Below are 19,147 nucleotides of genomic sequence, written 5' to 3'. Positions count from 1 at the left end.
ATTATTTTCAGAACCCTCCCCTCTCCCCAAAACACTCTGACCCTCCCTTCCCTCTTCCCAGTAATTCCCTTCCACTTTAACATTATAATTTTTAAATGTAATTAGAGCTTAACAATTTATGGCAGCTTTTTAAAATCTGTCCACTTTTCTAAGTGCACCGTATTCTTTGCCTCCCGTCTATCGTAGATTTAAGGACATTTTCCTTCACACTTTGAGTTTTCCTCTCTCTCTGCTCTTATGACTCCTCTGCCATTATGTGACGTTGGTCCACTATGTGGCTGACCTCAATGTGGGGTTAACCCAAAGGACGAGATTTTTCCCCCTTTTCTCCCCTTCATCTTCCTTCTCTAGGCACCTGCTGAGATTTACAGCCTTGGGGATTTTTTTTAAGCCTGAAAAGCACACACACACACAAACACACACACACATGCACACACATACATACACACAAACATACACATATACACACTCAAACACACAAATACAGAGAGAGACAGAGACAGAGAGAGACACAGTGAGAGACAAAGAGTCCATGAGAAAACATGTAATATCAACTTTCTAAGAACAATAAACAGAGACAAATTTCAAAAAAGGGAAGAACAAGTAGGCCACAAGAAGAACAATCTCATCATAGCTGTCATCTTGAGGAGGAAAGAGTTTGTCTCACTCTATCTTCTAGGTTCCCGTTTGTTACTGAGCGACGTTGGGGCAGGAACTCAGGCAGGACTCTAGAGGCAGGAAAGGAAGCAGAGACAACTTAGAAATGCTGGGTACTGGATTGCTCTCCATGACCTACTCAGCTTTCTCTCCTTCTCCTACAACCCAGGGCCACCTTCATAGGGGATGACACTCCCCATAGTGGGCTACACCCTTCCACATCAACCATCAAAAAGAATTCCTTACAGATGTGGACAAAGGACAATCTGATGGAGGCAATTCTTCAGCTGAGGCTCCTTCTTCCCAGGTTGAGTCAAACTGACAATAAAAACTAACCAGGACCCTGCACATCCATTCTGACTGCCACACTGTGTACAATAGACAAGTCATTGGAATAACCTTAGCTGTTGATCACTGGATGAATGGCTTAAAAATGTGATATACATTGATAAGATTTTCATCTATGTGTAAGAGGAAAGGGTTTTGTTCTCAGAAAAATGGATGGGACTGTAAAATACAATATGTTAAGTGAAACAAGCCAGACTCAAATAGACGATTGTGAAATTGAGATTTTAATAAGGGATATTAAGTCAAAGGGGGCATTTGGGAAGAGGAAGGGGAGCAGCAGGGTCTGTGTGTGTGTGTGTGTGTGTGTGTGTGTGTGTGTGTTTGTGTGTGCAGGAGGAAATGGAGGTGAGTTGTGAGTATGAAGATGGCTATTGTACAGTATAAACCTGTACAAGGAGTCACAAGCAAGCCCACTGACTTGTACATTTAAAGCACATCGATATAAGAGAACTGAGTCTAAAACAATGTTTTGATTCAATTGGGGGTTTATAGTTTAGAGATACCGTAAAGTTTGTTCATATTTTCCTTCCCAAGGTGGCTCTTGCTATTTCGAGCTTGATTCTGGTGACAGGATACGGCAATGAGCTTTGGTGTCTGTACCTCATCAATCACCCGTAATTCATGTCATTCAGAGAGTCTACAGTGGGGAAGGAGGTAGTTAGAGAACTTACGGGTACACGACGTGGGAGGAATAATGCCCAACCCCACTATAGATATCCAAATATTCACCCTCATCTCTGGTTTAAATGTGTTCGCCCAAAAGTAATTTTCCAAATATTAATCCCTATGGGAATGTAGTTGTGAAGAATTGATTAGGTCAAGAGGGATACGACCTACAAATAAAGATCCATTAATGATGCTATTGTGGAAAAGGTTAAATTATGTAAGGGAGTTTGGCTCCCTCTCTTCTCTTCCTAGTCCATTGGATCCCTTCTGTGGTGACAACATCCCACAAGAACTCCTTCCTCTGCCGATGGTCTCTTATTCTCCGATTTACAGGCTTCTGAATCAGAATCATACAGAATCTGCGTCATTATAGACGACCCATTCGGTGCCATTCTGTTTGTCCATACAAGCGTGAACATGCCTCAGAATTGTGAGCAGCCGGGTAATATGGGAAAGCAAAGCTGGCAGAGAGGACTAGGTGGTTAGTGCAGACTGAGGACAAGGTGGGTTCAGGGTTAGCGTGTGTGCTCTTCGTGAAAGAAACAGCACAGAGGAAGAGTGTAGGTTGGAAAGGTGCAGCTTGGGAGGGACTCAGACATCTACTGTTGGCCTTGTGGGGACAAGGAGCCATTAGGTAAGGGAAAGATCACCAGGGATAGCTTCAGCCACTGCTTTTGTCTAGCAGAACACTTTTTATAATCCTCATCTTCGAGGATATAAAAGAAAACTGCCTGGAGTCAGTTGATTCATCAGTAACCATCAAGAGTGTGTCCACTATTACAGAGGGACCCAGAAAAAGCCTGATCTTGGAAGATCCTTTGCCTTCCAGAGATGGAGACCCTTCCCCGGCAACACTGGGCAACCCATCTCCATCAGTAAGGGCCTCCCACTAAGTCCAGAGCAGTGGTTCTTAACCCTTGGATTGAGACCCCTTTGGGAGCTCAAATGGCCCTTGCACAGGAGTCACATATCATATATCCTGTACATCAGATATTTACATCACAACTCATAACTATAGCAAAATTAAAGTTATGAAGTAGCAATGAAATAATTTTACACTTGGTGGAGCTGTATGAAAAGGTTACGTTAGGAAGGTTGAGAACCTCTCTTCCTGACCCCTCTAAAATATGCCGGTCGGTATGGACTGGAGGTATAATCCATTTTATTCAATCAGGCAAATCCAGAAAAACCAAAACACCACCAAAAGGTTATGAAGGATAAACAGCCACTGCACCCACAGTGTCAGTACTGCTGACATCTTAGACAAATGATGTCAAAATGGAAATCACGTCACACCATGACCATCCCCCTAAATGAAAAGCAGAGGAGAAAAACCAGTTCCCTGGTGGTGGCACCAAGAGAAAACTATTGTCAGAATTGTCAGCAAGGATTTTAAAGCCAGGATTCAAGCGTCGTCAATGAGAAACTTCCAAAACGAAAGGATACACATCATCTTGGTGAGGTAATTGAATAAACAAGAGAAAATCGAATAGGAACTCACTGAATTAAAACAAACACTAAGAGTAGGAATTAAAGGCATGTCTGGGCAAGATGAACAATGAAGTGGAGTTTAGAGCAGGCAGAAGGGGCTGGGAAGACGGCTCACTTCTTAGGAACACTGGATGCTCTTGCAGAGGATCAGGGTTAATAGGATCTGATGGACTCTTTGGTCAAATCACACACACGCACACACACACACACACAAACACAGACACACACACCCACTCACATACACACACACATACACACACACACACTCACACACACACACTTACACAAACACAAACACACACATATAAATACACACACACATACACACACAAAAACACAGACAAACACACACACAAACACACATAAACACACACAACCACACACTCACGTACACACACACATACACACACACACAAACACACACACTCGCTTAAACACACACACATACACAAACACAAACACACACAAACACACACACACACCCCATAGAGATAAATTTTTAAAAAAATTAAAAAAAGAAGCAGCCAGGTATGCCCCTTTAATCCCAGCACTCAGATGCAAGCTGGTCTCCCTGAGTTCAATGACTACATGGTTTATACAGTGAGTTTCAGGACAGCCCTACCTACATAATGAAACCCAGTGTCAATATAAAACACAAGAGAGTGTTATATTTATGTCTGATAATGTAGGCAACCGAGAAACTATTTCTACAGAGAAAGAACCTATTGTTGAGAGAATCAGTGGGCTGGAAGGAGACCCCAATTCTTTGTGTCACTATCTCCATCATGGCCTCAGCAGGAAGCAAGAAGGGGTACAGCTAAAAGGAAGCAGGACGATCATGAGTAAAGCTGTGGACACGCATCAGCCCATCAGCAACAGAAGCAGGCGGAAAAACAGCTGGGATGAGATGGCGTCACCAGCCAATGTCTCTGACTGACAGTCCCTAGTAGCACCAGGTTGTTCTTTTCCTTCAAGTACCCTGGACTTTTCAGACACTCAGAAACCACAGAACAAAGTGTGGTAAATGCCTAAGAAAGGATGTCCTGTGGGACATATTTGTTTATACACGTTTCATGTAGCCCAGGCTGGCCTCAAACACACTATGCACCCGAGGATGATTTTGAACTCCTGGTTCTCCTCCTGGTAATGGGACTATGGGCATGGACCACCACACCAGGCTGATGAGGTACTGTAGGTGGAGCCCAGAGCTGTGTGAGAACCAAGTGAGCACTCTGTCCACTGAGCTGCATCTCCAGCCCCTCGGGATGTGTTCTGCTAATACAGCAAAACTAAAATAGATGTCTTCAATGAGAGACAACAGGAGTCTCCCAGTCCAGAAACATTAAATTACACATTCACAAGTAATACAGATGTCAAGAAATAATGAAACTATGTAACAGTCAGAAAAAAAGAAGAAGATGGGAAACATACTATCAAAATGCATGAGACATAACTATGACGGTGCTAAGAGGAAACTCTATTTACAACACAAATTCTTAGATTAGAAACAAAGACCAGCAACCTAAATTTTTATCTACACTAGAAAATAAGAAAATAATTAATTCAATGAAAAAATAATTGTTAAAATGAACCCCAAAACACTAAAAATAAGAAATTAACAAAAAAAAAGCCAATGAAACACAATTAGTTTTCTTTTTTATAGCAAAGAATGGTATTTTGTCGTCTCGATTAGACCTAGATAGAAAAATATAAGGTCAATTCTGTTTGGCGATTTTTAACAAAAAGAAATTGCCGTGTTTTAGAGTTTATGCAGAACACTGAATTTGGTACCACAGACAAAATTTAAAAAAAATTATTCATCATTTAAACACTTTTTAATGACAGTGTTTATACTCAACTATTCTCTCCTATAATCTGTTTAATATCAGACAAGATTTCCAGGGTTGCCATATGGAGACTATGCAGTGTTGAAATGGAAGCAAAGCATTGTATTCCCAACAGAGACTCTGGTTGAGAACAGCATTGTTTTTCAAACGAGGAAACTAGCACAAAATCCAATCCCAGTCTCCCGAGGTGTTGTCCCATCTTAGAGCCATTTCTTCAGACACCACTTCCCATGTGTCATATTTTTCTTAAAAACCGAAACAGACTTGTTTGCTGCACTGTTTGGTTTGCCCTGCTGCTTGGAAGATCCTGGACCATCAGACATGATGTAAGTTCTCCACCAGACACCCCAAACTATAGCACTGGTATCAGTGTAGAGGAAAGAGGAGAGACAGAAATCAAAAAGGAAAAAAAAACCTGTTGTTGTTTGGAGAAGAGTCATGTAAGTAGCCCAGGCTGACCTTGGACTTTCTATGTAGCCCAGGTTGGCCTTGGACTTACTATGTAGCCCAGGCTAGCCATGGACTTACTCTGTAGCCCAGGCTGGCCTTGATTTACGATGTAGCCCAGGCTGTCTTTGGACTTACTATGTAGCCCAGGCTGGATTTGAACTTGTGATGTTCACGAGTATTGAGAATATAGGTATATACTACCACACTCAGCTTTGTCTCTGTTATTATAAGTGACTCAGCTGTGGCCCCTCATTTGCCAGCCTCCCTCAACATCCACAACAGCATCCAAAATCACCCACTAGGATAATCCCATCCTTTAACTCATCTGTTAAGATCAGACTTTACAGAACAGAGAGTCAGCAGGGTCCTCCTCCTTATTAGATCACATTTGGTGGAGGGATTTGAGTGATTGTTTGAGTGAGCCAGTCATACCTTAACCTGGTTCTGATATTATGACCAAGACAAAAAAAAAAGAATAAGAAAACAAAAGTAGGGGTTGTGGATTTAGCTCAGTGGTAGAGCGCTTGGCTAGGAAGCGCAAGGCCCTGGCTTCGGTCCCCAGCTCCGAAAAAAAGAACCAAAAAAATAAATAAATAAAAAAGAAAACAAAGTAAAGGAGATGGGTCCAACATGGGGACTTGAACGTTAGCAGTTGAGGAGATGGCTCACAGGTCTCAGGTAAATGATGGGTAGACTTACTGGCCCACATAGAATCCCAGTCCAGGGAGGTAGTGGTAGGTCAGATCCCCAGGGCAAGATAGATGTCAAGACTAGTCATATTGGTGAATTCTGGTTTGGACTGAGAAATGTTGCTTCAATGAATAATGTAGAAGAGAAAATGCATTAGCCCCTACATTATACACTGTATGTGCACATATGTACACACACACACACACACACACACATGCGCGCACACACACACACACACGCACAAACACACACACACACACACACACGCACAAACACACACACACAGGAGCAAAACAAAAAACCTTTGACTTAAGGCATTGCCTCCACTGTAGTAGCACATAGTAGGAGGTGGGGATCTAAATAAGTGTTCCTTTCCACACCCACAAAGACCAACATACTTATGAAACCTCAGCCCTGGATCTGTACAATGTGCTGAGGACTCCCAGATGTTTAGTTTAGTCTCCTCGCTCTCTAACATATTCTGGTGTTCTGTTTCAGGAATCCTGAGCTGGGGCTCGGCTGACTTGAGCCTCACTCCCAGTCTTGCATCCAAGACAACTTTCAGCTGCCATGTACTGATCCTTGGGATTCCCTGCCAAGGTACCCTGACTTGCATTTCTCACGAGGCCATGCCATGAAGCCAGAGAAAGTGCGGCTGTCTTACTCTGCCATTGATTATCTTAGAGTATTGGGAAATTGGATCGACGTTTAAACTTCACTTCCCTCATGTATAAGTGAGCAGGCAAACAATTCGAGTTCATCAGATCTACATTAGAAGTGAGTTAGAAAAACACATCAAAACGATTAGTGCCAATGTGTTTTATGAATGATAAGCAGTATTATTTATATGATTTGTAACATTGGAAATTATGGTACCTGGAACATAACGGTTTTCATTATCTATGCACAGATGATGTGAGGAAAGTATCTAGGATGCAGAAATGCTTCCTTTTTTGCTTTATTTCCAAGAAGCATTTCCTTCTTCTCCAATTATTTTTTTAAAACTTACTTTCCACTCCATCTCCCCTTAGGTGATTAGGTTAGAACAGGGTTTGGTGAGAGGGGTTATAAAACGTTGTGTTACAGAATATATCTACAAGATCAACTGTTGCGTTCAGATGGACGCAGCCTCCATGGATAAGCCATGCTCCCCCTGAAGCGATTGATTTGTTTTCTTTTTTTTATTTTCATTGATTTCTTGTGATGGCTAGTCTTGGAGGAAAGAACCTCCCTCGAGGAGCCTCCTCCATCAGATTGGCCTTGACTATGTCCTGGTGGCATTTCCTTGACTGTTCACTGATGTTGGAGAGCCTGGTCTACTGTGGGCAGCACTGCCCTATGCGGGTGGGTCTGGACTCTGTAAAGGTAGTTGAATGTGAGCTTAGAAGCAAGCCAGTGAGCAGTCTCTGTAGTTCCTGTTTCACAATCCTGTCTTGGTTTTCCTTGATGATGGGCTGGAACAGATAAGATGAAATAAAGTTTTCCCTTCCCAAGCTGGCTCTGGTGAGTGTATTTATCAGAGCAAGAGAAAACCAAAATTAAGCACATATCACAGTGCCAGATGTGGGATGTCTTCCTGATATTTACTGACCAGCGAGATCCCAAAAGCCCTCACAACTTTACAGGTTGTTACCATTGTTCTTCGTAGCCCTCCAGACATTGATGATAAGACCCTATTGCTGAGGATACTGAATCCTTTGGGTCACAGGTCACAGAAGTGTCAATCTCAATTTGTGGTGGAAGCATATTCTATAATGGATAGCCTTCATGGTTCAAGAAAGTGCTATGTAGGCTCCAGGGGAGAAAATCATCTACAACCTTACTTGGGGGTGAACCCTTCAAGCTAAAATGTCAGGCAAGATGTGCCCCTAATGTGTTAGTGGCATCACAGTCATGGGAGTAACCTGTGGATTTCAAATTGGATACAAGGCATATTGCACACCAGGGAATACAAACCAGGTTCTGTAAACTGGTCAAGAACCTATGGTTAGGGTGATATAGGCCCTATGAAAGAACCTAATGCTAAATACATTGTAGAACTTCCTTCCAAACATCCATATTTGTATCAACAGATCAGGGTTGCACTCAGCTCTCATCAGACAAGAAGCCTCTGACTACCATGGGCAGAGACGTAGAGCTGGACAAAGTGCTGGGAATCAGTGTGTTGGACTGTTCAGGTCGAAATAGGACAGCTAAGTCTTCTCCTCCACAGCTCAGAGAACATCATGAAAGAGTGGGTAGAAGGAAGATAAGAACCAGAAGATAGGGAAGTGGACAGCAAAAGGATATATTTTAGATTGGACCTACTCATTGAACTCTTAAGCTGATGGCAGCTATGGTCACGGGCACAAGACTGGGCCCCTCAACACTTCATCACAGATGGGAGAGGCCATAAAGACCCTCCCCTCCCTTGGCAATCAACATTTATTGGAGGAGGGTTCTATCCTGCAGGCTTAGATTTTTCAAGACCTACTTTAGAAAGAGTTTTTAAACCCTTTAACCTTCCTCTAACCCACCACCCACCAGAGGTAGTGGGAAGGAAAGGACAATAGGGCAAACAAAGGACGATGTGGACCTGCTTAGAAATAGTTCTCTGGGGCGATTTCAATCTTCATCATCAGGATATCAGTTCAGTTGACATGAATCAGCAGAGGTAGGTCGAGCTACTTGCAAACACTATTCACGAATCACCAAGGACAGTTCAACCCAGAAGAAATTGCTGAGCTCTTCCAATTGGCCTGGGTTCCAGGAGGCAGCAAGAAGCCACCGCATTGTCTCCACAAGAAGTTCTCTGCTGCTTTTCTCTCTACACAGTCATGACAAACAATGGTCAGTGAGGAAGGAAAGGTGAAACAATGCCACAGCATGATCCATGAAGACCAGGGTCATCAAAGTCCATTGAGCATCAGCGAAGAGTATCAAGGCAAGCCAGTGCCATGGTGTGTCCACTGTTGTCCAGGGTTATACTCGTACCCTTTCTAAACATCACATGCCCTTTTCACAGGCAGTGACCAGAAACACCATGTGTTTGGTCTCAGCAAAACATCCTCTCCTAAGACAGTTTCCAGAACAACATCCATGACACAGTTGAGTCTCCAAAGAAACCAGAAATTTCTGCTTCACTCCCTTCTTCATTCCTGTACCCTAGATAAGTTGTTCTGTCGAATTCCTCTGTACTCATGTAATTAATTAAACTTAGGGATTACACGCAGAAAGGAGACATGAAATAGGAGGGGGGACTTATTCAGAATATCGGTGCCAATTGGAGAGGGAATGGCGTGAGAGAAGGGGTTGACCGAGGGGATGACAGAGGAGGATGAGGGAGGAAGCAAGGGGGAACTGAAGGAGGGGATGGGAGGATGAGGGAGGGGATGAGGGAGGGGAATGGAAAGGGAAATACAGTAAGGAAAGGTCTACAACTCATTATATAAGTATATGAAATTGTTAAACAAAAACATCAAAATCATCATTTTTTAAAAAAAAAGTTTAATGTTTCTTTTTACAGAGAGTCAATCATTACAACTTAGGGCTTATTTTGTTGGATTGAAAGACCCCCAGAGAGGACCTTTCCCTCAGGAGGAGTCCCAAGCGCCCAATGACCGAGCCGAGTCCACTCGGATGCAATCAGCAAGAGGGTTTATTGGAAAACACAGGTACCTGCGGGCACACAGTCTCTTCGGAGGACTTGTGCGCCCAGCAGCTCCAGCATGGGGCTTTTATAGGGATTGGGGAAGCAGAAGCGGGCGTACAGAAGCAGATGCATAGTTACGGGGATTGGTGGATTCAAACGAGGCACATAGACATGTTCACATATGATTGGCTATTTCACATGATGAGGTAATAAGGTATAGCTACACACATTGGCAGGTTTGGGGCGTCCTGGATGTCGGGGGCTGGGGGCTTATCTCTTCCTGCCAGGTGGCCTGTGAGTGGTACTCCTGGTCTGTTCTGCATTCCTTTCCTTTTATGGTCTGTTAGTTTTCACGGTGACTCGGCCCTAGGTATCTGGGCGTGCCTGGGCTCGTTCAAGCCTGTTGCAACTCTGAGTTAAGACTCATGGGGTGGGTCTTTCATTTTCCCCCATTTTCTTTTAGACTTGAGTAAAATCCTTTACTCAAATCGAATTCTAAGGAATCTCTTCCTGTTGTCTTACCCTCTGGTATTGTTGGGTGAGAACAAGCGTCTGAATGACTGAGAGTCTGTTCTTTATGAACTGCATCAATCTGTTTAGAATGCAGAGTCCAAAGAGGAAGATTAGGAGGAGGATGATTAAGGGTCCCATCAAGGTGGACACCAGGGTAGCAAACCAAGGGGATCGGTTAAACCACCCCTCGAACCAGCATTGTTGGGAATCAAACAGCTTCTGTCTCTGGGCCAAGCGTTCTCGGAGCTTAGCCATGTTATCTCTCACTAATCCTGTATGGTCTGCATAGAAACAACATTCTTTCAGTGTAGCACACAGGTTCCTTCTTTAAGGAATATCAGGTCTAATCTTCTCCTATTCTGAAGGACTACCTCTGAGAGGGAGGTTAGGTATTCTTGGAGGTCAGCTAAAAAGTCTTTCACTCTTTTTATATCTGAGTCAATGGCAGTTCTGAATTCTCTATAAACCTTGCATTGCAGGGCAATGGCAGATGTCCTTGTGCTGCCCTTGCAGCACCTAGATAGCCTTAAGTAATTCTCAACTCTTTTTTTTTTTTCTTACTAAGTCTCTAGCATCAGGATTCCAATCTGGACACTATCTAAACCTGCACACCAAGGTCATGACTAGCTTTTAGAACTTCTAAACTTGTACAGATTGTGATCCCTGAGGCACAGTCCCAAGAAGTGTTAGGAGTACTAACATATGCAATGTTATATCATTTGTAATAGAAATCAAGCCTATCCCCACACCTATCTTGATAAAACCCGGGGCAAACATGAAATTAAGTCTAGGGAGCTTTTTGAAGATCTGATTTTCCCTCTAGGTCCCAGCTCTCAGCCCCAACAGCTAGTACACGGCTGGTGAGGGCTGAGAGTTGATGGCTGTCAGGGTGGTCAGCAGCACCAGGTACGGTCCTTTCCAGTGAGTATCTGGGTTCGGTGCCATCGTATGTAGCCGAGTCTCCGACCTGGAACTGGTGAGATGTCTCAGGGGTCCCCAGGGCATAGGCTGCTGCCAGCTCTGAGCAGATTTCTTTCTGTATCACCTGTAGGTCTTTTAGCCTAGCACACAAATCATTATTACTATGGCACTATGACATGTTGGTTCAGTAACACCATCTAATACAGTCAGGGGGACTGAGGCCCCATTTAAGATCTCAAAGGGGGTAAGGCTGAATCTGGGAGGGTATTTCTTGCTCTGAAGAGAGCAAGAGGGAAGGAGTGTCACCCAGTCTGTGCCAGTCTCCATGGTTAATTTGGTCAGGGTCTCTTTTAAAGTTCTATTTATTTACCCTACCTGTCCTGAACTTTGAGGTCTGTAAATACAATGTAATTTCCAATCGACCTCTAAATACTTGGCCACACCCTGGCTTACCTTGGCAACGAAAGTAGGGCCGTTGTCTGACCAGATTACCTTGGGCATTCCAAATCGGAGGAAGATTTCTTCCAGTATCTTCTTGATGATTGCAGAGGCCGTCTCTTGTTTGGTGAGGAAAGCTTCTATCTATTCCTGAAAAAGTATCTACAAGCACTAGGAGATACTTGTGATTATATTTTTCTGGTTTTATCTCAGTGAAGTTCACTTCGACTTTTCACCAAACTCTCTAGGTCTCTTTGCCCTGTTTGCTTGCTAAGCATTCACTTATTGACATACCTTATACTTTCTACTGCCTCTCTGGCTAAAATCTTAAAGTCTATTACATACACTTAACTACTTGGACAAACTTTTTATCTCCTAAATGAGTCCATTTCTGTATTTGGCAAAGTGAGTCTTTTCTTTGTTCTCTGGGGGAGTATAGCTGCCCCCACAAGTGTGCCATTGTCCTTTATCTTTTAAGCAATTTGGGCCTTTTCTAAGTGAGGCCATCCCTTAGTCCGATCCTAGTTCTCAGTGGCTGTCTCTTGCAGGCCTGCAACCAGGATAGGCTCCTGCATAGCCATTTCCCGAGCCACTTTATCTGCTTTGTTACTGCCCAATGCCACTGAATCTCTTCCCTCCTGATATCCTGAGCAATGAATAGTACTCACAGTTGTTGGCTTCATCAGGGCATCCAAGAGATGGCAAAGGCATCTGCGGCACTGATGTACTGGGGGGGTAGAGGTTCAGCCATCCCAGATGACATTGTGTTGTCCACCATGGCAGCACCCACCTATCTCTGACCTTCATGAAGAGAACTGTTCCCGTCTGTGGACAAGGTAGCCTCGGCTTTCAGCAGGGGTCAATCAGCCAGTCGCAGAGGTCTTTCCTCCACCCATGGGCTTCTGCCAGTGCTTGACACTCGTGCTGTGGTGGCTCCAGGTCAGGATTGGGCAGCAAGGTGACCAGATTGCCCCCAACAGGTGGAGAATCTAGTCCATGGCAGCTGACCAGTGGTCCCATCTTTTGGGACACTCTATTCAAAGGCAAACATCAGCCACTCTATCACAGTTTAAGTCCTGGATTGGGTGATAATTGTTAGTGCCCGGCTGGCAGGAGTGATATGTTCCAAGTAGAACAGCGCTAAGCCATTCATCTCCCAGCATCAGGTACTGGTGCACTGAGACAGGTCTTAAGCTCCGCATACACAGTCTGTAGATATGCATACACATGGCCTCACCCAGCCATTTCAGCCCACGCAAGCCATTTTGGGGAGCAATTTTCTCATGAGCAAGGGATGGGGGCAGTCAGGGATGACTATGAACTAGTGAGTTACCCGGCCCACGCCAAGGTCCACTGTTCTTCGGGCAGTCCATAAGTATTGTTTGTTGCCAGTAGGCCCCTGTACCCAAGGTCTTTGGATACTGGCCCACTGGAGCATAGGAGCACAGAGCATTGGGTCCCTGTATCCATAAAACAACTGGGCAGGCTTCCCTCCTATCTCTGCACATAGCCAGCACTCCAGGACCGAGAGGCTCTCCAGTGTCCCCTCTTGTTCTTTCTGGGGCAGTCCCTGACCCAGTGTCTTTTTTTCCTTTGCATTAGGCACACTGATCTTTAGCCAGGAATTCTCTTCTGTTGCCAGGTACTGTCTTCTTAGGTTCCCTAACTACTGTGGCCAGTATATGTTCCTCTCTTGTCTTTTATCTCTCTTTAGCTCTCTAGCTTCCTCTTCTTTTTGTCTCTTTTCTTCCCTAGCTTTCTGCTCTTTTTACCTTCTTTTCTCTTTCTCTTTGTTTAACCTTACTTTCTCTGTAACTTATACTAAATCACAGCAACTTAGTTTAACCCTTCAAATTTCTGTAACTTTCTCTTCATACCCTTTCCTTATCTTAGCCAGATTGGTGGGGCATTTTCCAGCCCCTAGGAGACCCACCCTTGGAGCCTGGGGGCAGACCTGGCACTCCCTACCTTCAGGCGTCTGAAGAGAGCAGGCACAAGTGAGGGCCTTCTAGCCATGACTGGAACATTCTTTCAGGCCTCTAGTAGGATTCTGTCTTTCCTCGGTGGTAAAGAAGACCTGTAACAGTTACTAACAAGCATCTCACGTGGGATGGTGAGAAAACAAGAAGGGAATCTAGAGGAGAGAGGTCCACTGAAGAGGACAAATAGCATTTAGTCACACAGCTAAACCAGGAGGCCTTTTTTTGGACAAAAAGGCCACTGTAAATATAAGCACAAGCTTTGTCTATGAAACAGAAAGGCGAGCAGAGAGGCAGCCTAGCTGTTACCGGCTGTCTCTCTGGGCTTAGATTTTCCCTTAAGGAGTACCTACCTCCCTTCAGTGTCAGCTTGGTGGCTTTGCCTCTCAAGAGAACCAGCCTCCAAATGACACTAGGCTTCTAGTAACAACTAATAACAAAAGGATGGAGAGATGGTTAGAACCTGGGTGCTAAATACTAAGCAGCTGACAAAAGAATTGTAACCAGTTCACCTGGGGCTTTCAGGACTTTAGTAACAGCCCTTTACCAAACTGTCTCAGTGGGCTATAGGCCCATGGAAAAGAAAACATTAATCCTGACTTGCAAAACAAAGTTCTTCACAGTTGTAGATTCTTTGAAACTATTTTAGGGGCTCTTTTTGTCCCCCAACCTGGGGCATTTTAACCATAGGGGCAGGAACTGGCTGCTGTGGGGATAGGACCAAAGGCACTCTCCATGTTAATGATGATCAGCGAGAAAAGTAATTTAATGTTGGAGACTGACTCCTCCCTTGGAATAAGGACAGCAGATAAGGCAGGCTTCCTTAAAGAACTTCTCTAAATGAGCGCTCTCCTACTGTGAGCAAATGTCAGAAATTCCTTTCCTGTTCTTGTTTTCCTTATAGCCCCACTTAGCTCTCAGCCCTTTTAGATCATTCTTCCTGTAGCATTTCTAACACAGCCTGTCCCTTTTTTATAGCCTGTTAACAGCATTTCTGATCTTTTAGGCAGCTACGCACTAAGTGCCATACCGGCTGAAACTCCACCTTTAAGATTCCTTACTCCCAAGGAAAATTTAAATCTTTCCCAGTTCATCACAGCTGGCGGCGAGCATAAGCACAGATAAAACACTATATGTTTTTGTTTTGTTTTTCTTTCCTTTTTTCAGAGCTGGGGACCGAACCCAGGGCCTTGTGCTTGCTAGGCAAGAGCTCTACCACTGAGCTAAATCCCCAACCCCCAAAACACTATGTTTTAAAAATTAACTTTGGCTATCAACCAACACACTGCCACTAGAGCGGGGTCTACAAAATTAAGTTTCTTACTCACTAAGCGTTAAGGGGACCAAGTAAAACGAACAAAGCAAACAGTTTCATGATTTCAAACACAGTCGTCGGTCCAAGATTTTAAACACAGTCGTCAGTCCAAATTCAAACACGAAACAAAAGTCAAAAAGACACTAACAGACACAACACGTCCAGAAAACCACAGTCAGGTCACAAAGAAGACAAACAATTCCAACAGTCAAACAAGTAACAAGCAGACGCGCCGCGCGGCTTCGGTACCAAACTGAAACCAAAAATTCAGACGGAGTCAGTGAGGGTCTTGGATCCTCTACTCCAATAAAATTCAGACGGAGTCATCAAGGGTGCGGATCCCTCCGAAAATGGACGGAGGTGCCACGGATCCGGATCTCCCTCTCCTCCAACCACCCTTGGAACGTCTTCCAGGGCTGCGGGGGAGAAGTCCGAGCTCGTCAGCTCCTTCTCTGGCCCGCCCAGATAGTCCCCAGATCTGAGCCTATTGATCGATCGTTCACAGGACAAGACACAACAGACAAGACAAACGCCGGCCGGCTTACCTCCCGGTGGGTGGTCGGTTGTCTCTGGGCAGAGGGTCTCCAAATCCCGGACGAGCCCCCATAATGAAAGACCCCCAGAGAGGACCTTTCCCTCAGGAGGAGTCCCAAGCGCCCAATGACCGAGCCGAGTCCACTCGGATGCAATCAGCAAGAGGGTTTATTGGAAAACACAGGTACCTGCGGGCACACAGTCTCTTCGGAGGACTTGTGCGCCCAGCAGCTCCAGCATGGGGCTTTTATAGGGATTGGGGAAGCAGAAGCGGGCGTACAGAAGCAGATGCATAGTTACGGGGATTGGTGGATTCAAACGAGGCACATAGACATGTTCACATATGATTGGCTATTTCACATGATGAGGTAATAAGGTATAGCTACACACATTGGCAGGTTTGGGGCGTCCTGGATGTCGGGGGCTGGGGGCTTATCTCTTCCTGCCAGGTGGCCTGTGAGTGGTACTCCTGGTCTGTTCTGCATTCCTTTCCTTTTATGGTCTGTTAGTTTTCACGGTGACTCGGCCCTAGGTATCTGGGCGTGCCTGGGCTCGTTCAAGCCTGTTGCAACTCTGAGTTAAGACTCATGGGGTGGGTCTTTCAGGATCAATTTTGTCTTTAGGTTTTTTAGTTCCTTGGAGCAAATTGTCAGATGTGAAGTTTGAGTTCAACTGAGTGCCGTCCAGGGTTCTGTGTAACTGAAAAATCAAGTCAGTAAACACTTTGTATTAATCGTCGAAATCCCCATGAGTTCTCTCCAGTAATTTTCCTTTTATCACACTCCACCCACAGCCCTTCTCAATATGCTGGCTGAATTAAGTACCTGCCACTGAATGGGACACAAGTTCAAACCAGTGGAAGTGGGAAAAAGCAACTAAAAGCAAACAAAGTAACAAACAGCAAAACTTCTTCCCTCTGCATCTGGGATTCCATTTTATGGTTTTGGAGAGTCTACTACACTGAATAAAATGAAAGAGTGGAGTCAGAGGTGGTGTTTAACTTAGTGAAGAAAGGCAGGCATAGCTGCAAATGGGGGGAGGCGGGGGTAGGCTGTCAGGGCGGTTCCTCTCTTGATGATGTATGTAAACACCAAAGCTGAGAATGAAGAGAACCTCCAAGTGAAAACGGCGATGCCAAAATTTATGAACACAAGAGCGTTTGTATCACACTGACTGAACATTCACACAAATAAATCACACCACAAGTCTAGTATGCGTGTTTACACACATCAAGTGGTGGTGTGTTTGGGGGGCTGTATAAACAATGATTGTGTGTGACTGGAGAGGTGTCTTGGTAGTTGAGAACCGTTACTGCTCTTGCAGAGCACCTGAGTTCAGACCCTGGCACCAACATGGTGGCTCACAAGCATTGATCACTCTTGTTCAGTTCTGTGCCCCGCTCCTGTCTCCTGTCTTGATGAATACACATGTGGTCATGAGGGAAACTGACTTGAGCCCTGTGTCCTCCCATGTCTTATTGACACCTATACCTGCTTTTCTTCCCTAAGTTTCTTGTGGCTTCTGTATATGTATCTTTTATACAGATACATAAAAGCAAGGGAAACACCTATATATGGAATTTAAAACAAGGAAACAAAGAAAGAAAGAAACAAAGAAAGAAACAAACAAGAAAACAAAGAAACAAAGAAAGAAAGAAATAAAGAAACAAGGAAAGAAAGAAAGAAAGAAAGAAAGAAAGGAAGGAAGCTGAACACCCTCCAGGTCTGCAATGTGACCATCACACTCCAGTTGTTATGCTTTCCCCATCATGATGGATAGTACCAGCTCAAATAATGGGTCAAAATAAACACTTCCTGTCTCTTTTTTTATTGGAATTTTATGTATTTAAATTTCAAATGTTATCCCCTTTCCTGGATCCCCTCTCTCCCATCCTCTCCCCCTGCTTCAGTGAGGATGCTTTTCTTCCCACCCACTCCCATCTCAACACCCTGGCACTCCCCCACTTTGGGGAAATGAGCCTGCACAGGACCAAGGGCTTCTCCTCCTATTGATGACAGACAATGCCATCCTCTGCTATACATGTGGCTGGAGCCGTGGGACCCTCCATGTATACTCTTCGGTCGGTGGGTTAGTCTCTGGGAGCTCCGGGGGGTCTGGTTGGTTGATATTGTTGCTCTTCCTATAGGGTTGCAACCCCCTTCAGCTCCTCCAGTCCATTCTTTAACTCCTCCTCCATTGGGGTCCAGTTGCTCAGTGGAATGATTAGCTGTAAGCAGCCTCATCTGTACCAGTCAGGCTCTGGCGGAGCCTCTCAGGAGACATCCATATCAGACTCCTGTCAACCAGCACTCCTCTCTTCATTAAGTTTTTGCTTTGTATTTTGTCATAGCAACAACAAGAAGAATCAATATGCGCCCTCTTCATTCAGGGCCATGTGAGTTAGAGTCAGTGCATCACTGAGCCCTGTAGGGTTTTCTTGGCTCCATCCACAGAGCCTGGAGAGGGCATGGACCCTCACACGGACCTGGTGTGGCCATGATCAGCATAGACTCTTGATGATCTATTCTCTTTGTGAGAAACAAAACTTCATGTCATTGATATATACAATCAAGGAGAGTGTCACGTGTAGCTATCCTAGAGTCTATTATGTATACTTATTCTCAGCAGCCCTGGTTGGGAGTCAGGGACACTGCGAGGCACCGAGAACTTCTCAGTTCTATGGACCACCTTCTGCATTCCGTGACATCATAGACCTCGGCCCTGGAATGCAAATTTTTAGCTCAAATATCTAGCTCTTCCTTCCAGGTGTAGCTGTGTCTTGGGTCTATGACTTCTAACACGAATCAAAACCTATAGGTTTGGGAGAAAAATGGTCTCATGATAATGGGAAATGTATCTGACATGCATGCCTTCGATATAGTTATCCAAGTGAAAGTTATGGAAGGAAAGGTGTGATCAGACACCCAAAAGACCACCTAAATCCTAAATTCAAATTCTTTGAGTGTTTGTCCTAATGCAGCTGTGTGTGTGTGTGTGTGTGTGTGTGTGTGTCTACACATATTTCTGCGTATGTGCATGAGCAGAACAGAGGCAGACCCTGCACATCTCCTCATTCATCTTCCTCTTTACTTTTTGAGACAAAGTCTCTTACTGAACTCAAAACTCACTGTCCCTGGCTATCACAGGCATCCCACACATGTTATCCCCTTTCCTGGTTCTCCCCTTTCCCATATCCCTCTCCCCCTGCTTCTATGAGGATGCTCTTCCTCCCGCCCACTCCCACCTCAACACCCTGGCATCCCCCACACTGGGGAACTGACCCTCCACAGGACCAAGGGTTTCTCCTCCTGTTGATGCAGACAAGGCCATCCTCTGCTCTATATGTGGCTTTAGCCGTGGGACCCTCCATGTGTCCTGTCTTTATCCCTCCAATCATGGGTTATGGCTATCCTGCAGGTGCTGGTAATTTCACAGCAGGCCCTGCTTCCCACAAAACTATCTCCCCAGCTTGCATTTTATCCCATGTTACTGGCATGCTGGAGATCCTGTATTTTGTTTATTTGGCCCATAACTAGACGCACTCTCTTGGACTATAAGTCAGTGATCTACCTTCCTAATGCTGCCGCCTTTAACACAGTTCCTATGTTGTTACGACCCTTGATGACACAATTATTCTTGTTGCTTCTTCATAGTTGTAATTTTCCTT

The sequence above is a fragment of the Rattus norvegicus genome, chromosome 3 (assembly GCF_036323735.1).
Source record: "Rattus norvegicus strain BN/NHsdMcwi chromosome 3, GRCr8, whole genome shotgun sequence".
In the NCBI taxonomy this organism is placed as follows: domain Eukaryota; kingdom Metazoa; phylum Chordata; class Mammalia; order Rodentia; family Muridae; genus Rattus; species Rattus norvegicus.
Note: the sequence above shows the minus strand (reverse complement) of the source record.